Raw genomic sequence first — 7643 nt, forward strand, 5'->3', positions numbered from 1 at the left:
TAAGTGTCCCGACTCTCGCCCTAATACTTATCTCCAGGGACTACTTCATCTCAATCAGTTACAAATGTAAGTGTCCTGATTCTTGCCTTGATACCTGTCTCCAATACCTGCTTCATCCCAAACAGTCACAAATGTAAGTGTCCTGGCTTTTGCGTTAAAATCTGTCTCCAGTACCTGCTTCATCCCAGATAGACGCAAATGTAAGTGTCCTGCCTCTCACCTTAATATCTGTGTCCAGTGTCTCTTTCATCCCAAAAAGTCATAAATGTAAGTGTCCTGACTCTCGCCTTAATACCTCTATCCAGTACCTGCTTCATCCCAAATGGTCACAAATGTGAATTTCCTGACTCTTGCCACAATACCTGTCTCCAGTGGCTGATTCATTTCAAATAGTAACAAATGTAACTGTACTGACTCTCACCTTAATACGTTTCTTCTGTGCCTGCTTCATCCTAAATAGTCACAAATGTAAATGTACTGACTCTTGCCTCAATACCTCTCTCCAGTGCCTCTTTCATCCCTAATAGTCACCTATATATGTGTCCTGACTTTTGTCTCAATTTCTGTCTTCATTGGCTGCTGCATCCCTAATAGTAATAAATGTAACTGTACTGATTCTCACCTCAATATCTGTCTCCACTGGCTACTTCATCCCAAAAAGACGCAAATGTAAATGCACTAACTCTCTCACCTCAATACTTGTCTCTAGTGCTGGCTTCATCCCGAATAGTCACAAATATAAATTTACTGACTCACTTCAATATGTCTCCATTGCTTGCTTTCTCGCAAATAGTCACAAATGTAAATGCACTGAATCTCGTCTTAATATCTTTCTCCAGTGCCTGTTTCATCCCAAATAGTCACAAATGTAAGTGTCCTGATTCTCGCCTTAATACCTGTCTCCAGTAGCTGCTTCATCCCAAATAGTCATAAATGTAAGTGTCGTGAATCTCGCCTTCCAACATGTTTACAGTGTCTGTTTCATCCTTAAGGAAACACATCAAGTCTTTGTCTCAATAGACAAAGCTAGTGGGTATTGGTACCATATGCTTCGTTTAGTATATAAGTTGAGACGATGTAACGGGAGATGTGGGTATGAGGTGACAGTGGTGAACAGTGTTTTTGGGACCCATATAAAGAGGATGCAAAGGTTTTAGTAACGAAAGAACTGCACCTCCTGCCACCTTCAATAACCCCTAGTTTTGCTAGGGGTGCTTATCCAATTACTTTTCCAAGTTGTGATGAACGCACACACTCTTGTGCTCACGCATGGAAAGATTATAAGTCACCTCATGGAAAATTAGATGAATCTTAAAGAACAGGAACCGACTGGAGGCGCAGAAAAAGACTGCTCTCTTGCTAAGGCCTTGATATAGGATTAAAAGAAACAAACAAAAAAAAGTCATTAAGCAATTTATTCAAGAAATTGCTATGAGCAGATGGAATATAGCTTTCGTTAGCCATATCACCAAGGAAATCAGTAAGAGTGTTTTATCAGTCTGAAAAGGGGAAGTAGTAAGCTAACTGAATTTTTTAATCAGGAAATGCATAAGGTTGCCTCAGATATGATAGTAATATTCCAGATTGAACAAACGGTATAAGGTTTTAAAGTCCAACATATTTATGGTATTTTGAACGGTGAAAACACCTAATGATTGAAAATGATTAATCAGATGAAATAAATGCACGATAAATAATATTGAATATATGCATATATATATATATATATATATATATATATATATATATATATATATATATATATATATATATATATATATATATATATATATATATATATATATATATATGTGTGTGTGTGTGTGTGTGTATGTATGTGTGTGTATTTATATATATATTATATATATATATATATATATATATATATATATATATATATATATATATATATACCTAGAACTAAACGTATTTAGCAAAAGCACCATGGACTTGCCAATGTAAAGCGCTTCTAAGTTTCCACAAGGGTCAGCTAAAGCTAATGTTTAATCGGCCAAGTTTGTCATAACTTTGTAATACCTTGCTAGGGTAAATGGATAGATGGCAGAGTGTGTTGTATACAAGTTAAACTAATATAGGAACCATAATCCAAAACGCTAGATTAAAAGCATTTCTCTGGGAGTTGAATGCATTATTGATAAGATTAACAATTTCATTTCTTATTTTTCAGTTTTTCTAAATTCTTGTTTCCTTTTCTATTCCATCGTTCTTGTTCTTACTACAACGCATACGTAATCTCATCATCATCTTTAACATTATCATCATCATCATCACTTCCTCCTACCCCCTGTGACGCAAAGGGCCTCAGTTAGATTTCGCCAGTCTTCTCTATTTTGAGCTTTTACATCAATACTTCGCCATTTATCATCTCTTACTTCACGCTTCATAGTTCTTAGCCATGTAGGCCTGGGTCTTTTAACTCTTCTAGTGCCTTGTGGAGCCCAGTTGAAAGTTTGGTGAATTAGTCTCTCTTTGGGAGTGCGAAGAGCATGTCCAAACCATCTCCATATACCCTTTATCATGATCTGATCCACATATGGCTCTCAAATATTCTCTTTATAGTTTCATTTTAATCCTCTTCTGCCATTTCACTCCCAATATTGTTCTAAGGGATTTGTTTTCAAATCTGTTGGATATTGTTTCATTACCTAATCTAGAGTTCAGTATTCAAAAACAGTTACAGTACACTGCAATTCTTTATATATATATATATATATATATATATATATATATATATATATATATATATATATATATATATATATATATATATATATATATATATATATATATATGTATATATATATACATATGTATATATATATATATATATATATATATATATATATATATATATATATATATATATATATATATATATATATATATATATATATATATGTATAACAAATACGCATTCATATTGGTGGTTAATCGAAGATTATTGATGTTGAATTAAAAGTGATTTCTTTAGGATTTTGAAAAGAAACGGATTTGTTGAAAAAAAATAAGATATATTGTATATGGTTAAACCTACCAGAATTCGGGTGAAAATCCCCCCCCCCCCCTATTTTCTATTACCATGGAACTCTGCAAGTGGATTGTTAGGTTATAACAGACTCGAGATAAATGAAACTATCGTTGTTTCAACGGATAACGAGTTTGCATACAAGAGGTTTTGAGAGCAAGATTGTCACAAAAATTCAAACTGACTTCTGCTTATAGAGGCAAGCTCAAACAAGTTCTTCTATCAGTGATGGGGGGAGCGAGATACGAAATAAAAGTAAATACTGTTCAGTGTATGAGTGTGTGTGAAACACGTGTGGTACATTGCCACTCCCCCCCCCCCCCCCCCCCCGCCAAGAATATATACATATAGGTGGGTCATCTTGCAGGAAACACTCAGGTTTTAGGGGATCGATGGAGACCCCGTCTTCTTTGGCATGAATGTTAATTGTGAAAGACTTCAGATTGCGTAAGGTTAGGAAGAAAAGGCCTTGTAGGGGGGCGTTAGCTGGGGCTTGCTAGTGTCATTGGGCAGGAAAACGTGCATTGCAGAGTACAATATTTTCCACAACATGACGTAGGTGCTGGATATTGTAAGAAGAGGTTGCAAACGGAAAAAAAATCTGCAGAGACGACCAACGGGTCAGCATATAATAATTCAGCTGCTAAGACATTCAGGGGGTCTTTAAGAGTGGTCCTTGGTCCCAGGAGGAGCCAGGGAAGCTGAGTAAACCAGTTGGAGTCATTGTAGTGGGACATCAAAGCTGCTTTGAGTGTGTGATGAATACCTTCAACCATTCCGTTGGCAGCAGGGTTGTAGGCGGTTGTCTGATGTAGGGTGATGCACAGGAGATTCGCTAATGATGTCCACAATTTAGAGGTGAAAGTGGTAACCTCTATCAGAAGTAATATGCTCAGGAATACCAAATCTCGCTATCCATCCTGAGAGTAAGGCAGCTATACATGAGGCGGACATTGCAGTTAACATGAAATGGCTTCAGACCAACGAGTGAGCAGTCAAAGATGGTAAACAGGTAATGATGTCCTTATGATGTAGATAGGGGATCTACAACATTGATGTGAATGTGGGCAAAATGACCCTGAGGTTGAGGAAAGGTGCCCATTCCTGAATCAATGTATCGATGATCCATTCCTTAGTATCCCTAGTAATGCCGTGCCAAATGAACTTCGTCTTCAGTAGCTGTGCAGTAGAATGGCGCGAGGGATGTGAGAGGCCATCAATGAAATCAAATGCCTGTCAGCGCATAGGAGCAGGACGGTACTCATGGTCCTGGTCTGCCAGTACTGACATCCCAAAGTTGTGTGTCCAACATGGTTGGTACTCTGAATCTTTTCTTTGGGCTTCTGCCAAGATGTTGTAATCTAATCCTAGGTGAATGGATGCCAATGTGTTTCTTGACAGGACATCGGCAAGGGGATTCATTTTCCCAGGGAGTTGTTGAAGGGTGCAATTGTATTGACAAGCGGATCAAACTTCGGACAGTCAAGTGAAGACATGCACCAGAGCTATATGGTCCGTGCAAATGACGAATGGCATACCTTCCAAGAAGAGACGAAAGAGATGGACAGCCAAATAAAGCATCAACAATTCACGGTCGAGGGTAGAATAGCCTGATTCTGCCTTAGACACTTTTCTACTGATAAAGACCTGTTGACCACCTGCTTGAGTACCGCACCAACAGTGGCTTAGTTGTCATCGGTGGAGAGAAGGAGAGGGGCATTTGGCATGGGAAAAGTGAGAGCAGCCAGAGTTGATAAGGCATTCTTTACATTGCAGAAATCTGCTTCTTGAAGGAGACCCCACTTCAAGTCTTTTGGCTTGCCCTTGAAGGAGGCCTAGAGTGACTGCAATGGCTGGCAGGAAACGGTGATAATAGTTGATCATGACCAAGAATTCTTGCAGTGCTTTGACGGTTGATGGAGTGGGGAAGTTTTGAACGGCTTCTACCTTATCAGGGAGGGGATGGACTACTTTAGGGGTGATATAGTTCCCTAAGAACGACACTTTGTTGGCCCCAAAAGTACAATTTTTTTACTCGACTACAAAGTCATTCTGGTGTAGGTGGTCGAGCCCGATGTGTAGGTGACGTTGGTGTTCCCCGGAAGAGAACACAAGTATGTCGTCCAGGTAGTGTACAGTGAACGGAAAGTCTGCTAAGATGCTATCTATGAGGCATTGAAAAGTGGCCCAAGCATTATTGAAGGCCAAATAGGAGTAATTGAAGGTGTATGTACCGAAGTCGGTGGTGATGGTGGTCTTGGGACTGTCTTCTGGGTTCATGGACACCTGATGATGCCGCTTCAATAGGTCAAGCATGGAGAAAATCTTCGCTTCATGCAAGTAAGAGTTCACGTTGGCAATTGGCTATCCGCTTCTGTGATGCAGAGACCCATCTTTCTTCAGGACAATGTGTAACAGGGACGACTACGAGGCTGAGGCCTCTTGGCAAAGGCCCATATCTTCCATTTTGATGAGTGTTTGTTAAGTGGCAGCCAAACGATCCAGTGCCGGATGCCTAAATCTGCTGAACACTGGGGGCCCCTTGTTTTGATATGATGATAGATACCGTGTTTGGCGTGAATCGTGAGCGTTTGGTGAAGTTCTGGATGGAAGACAGGGGAGGCCACCACCACAAGTGATTTCTTATTTGCATTATTACAAAACTGGACCTTGATGCACTGAAACTAGGTGAATGACTCTTTGCTGGCAAGGGACATTAGTTTCATTGATAAAAGAGTCAAAGATGCGAGAGGAAAGCAACTGACTTTATTTCAACAGATAGAAAGTTTTTTATACAAGAGGCTCAGAGCAAGAATGTCACTAAAATTTGAACAGACTTCTGCATGTAAGGGCGAGTTTAAACAGGTTCTGTTATCAGTAAGGTGAGGGCGAAATATAGACAAAATAAATACCGTGACATTGCTCAAGAGTGTCTGAAACACTTGTATTTACATATAGGAATTAAAGTATTAATTAGATGAGGTTGCTTTAGCAAAAAATGGTTGAACAATTTAAATTGACTAGAATAATGCTATCAAGTCAGATATAACATTTTGGTAATATTGATTCAAATTTTTCGTATATAAAACGGAAAACGTCAGTCTTGAGTCTCTTGTTACGTATAAAATGTATGCTCTATGAATAAAGGTTTTACACATTAGTGAAAGTAGGAAATTAAATCGTTTTGTACACAGCTATATACTTTATACACACATTATATATATATATATATATATATATATATATATATATATATATATATATATATATATATATATATATATATATATATATATATATATATATATATATATATATATATGGAATATATTTTATTATCAGTGAATCAGCTAATCTACTGTAGTTATAAATGTGCTGAACAAGTTAAAGTCAAGCGACCATAGAATGGTCAGAAGCAAAATTTTTATATATCTTAGGAAAGAAAGAAATAAAACTAATTTTAAGAAAGAAAATAAACGTACCTGTAATAACAGAAAAAAGCTAATGAGTTCAGCGTTACAAAATTGGTACTTCTAACTATAGGATGAAATGAAACCAAGTGAAGAATAAATGAACTGTTATTCAACCAAATCTGTATGGGATTCAGCACAAAATTAAAGAAAACTACCAGAAAACACCAAAAACCTAATATAGAAATGATTGGAAACGAGGGTAAAACCCAAGAGATATAAAATAGAATTAGCAGAACTATATAACACAATAAACTAACTAAAACCCATAACATTCATAAACACAATCAGACAAAAATTGAGGAAATAGTAATGAAAGGAAGAAGCATGGAATTGACGAAAAGAAGTCTTGGAACAGGGTGTGATGTGATATTTGCTTTAAGAGATGAAAATGGAAATATCATCAAAAGAGTTGAAGTGATACAAATTGCAGAGAATTTCTACAAAGAATATTGATATAAAAAATAACTTTTCTAATAGAAATATTGAAACATCGGAGTCGGGACGAAACGTAAGATTTATTCAATAATACATGTTGGATACTTCATAATAGTAAAACTCACTGAACTTTATACAAAAAGTCAGGAAGAATTCTCTATACCTATATTGCAAAAACTTTAGCATTAAACTGAAGCCGTTGTCCTGCAGTGGACTAGTTACGGCTATATATATATATATATATATATATATATATATATATATATATATATATATATATATATATATATATATATGTGTGTGTGTGTGTGTGTGTGTGTGTGCATGTATAGTTGTGTGTAAGCTTATGTGTATGTATGCAGACTTATATATAGTCATCAACTTTTAACATTCAAAGGCGTTAACTAATCGGGTTCTGAATGTCTTTTGAGTTGTGATTGGTTATGCGGAAGATGTAAAACGGGATTCGAAGGTAGGTTCCTTTATTTGGCAGGCTAGGATGTTAGCTATCACGCCATGACGTGCGTATGTAGGTTAACTCATTCATACAGAGAGAGAGAGAGAGAGAGAGAGAGAGAGAGAGAGAGAGAGAGAGAGAGAGAGAGAGAGAGAGAGAGAGAGAGAGGTTCTTCGATTGTAGCCGGGCGAGAAATCCCTGGGTGCAATCATGGATTTCAAGGAAAATCCCA

Source organism: Palaemon carinicauda, chromosome 8, assembly GCF_036898095.1.
Source record: "Palaemon carinicauda isolate YSFRI2023 chromosome 8, ASM3689809v2, whole genome shotgun sequence".
Taxonomy (NCBI): domain Eukaryota; kingdom Metazoa; phylum Arthropoda; class Malacostraca; order Decapoda; family Palaemonidae; genus Palaemon; species Palaemon carinicauda.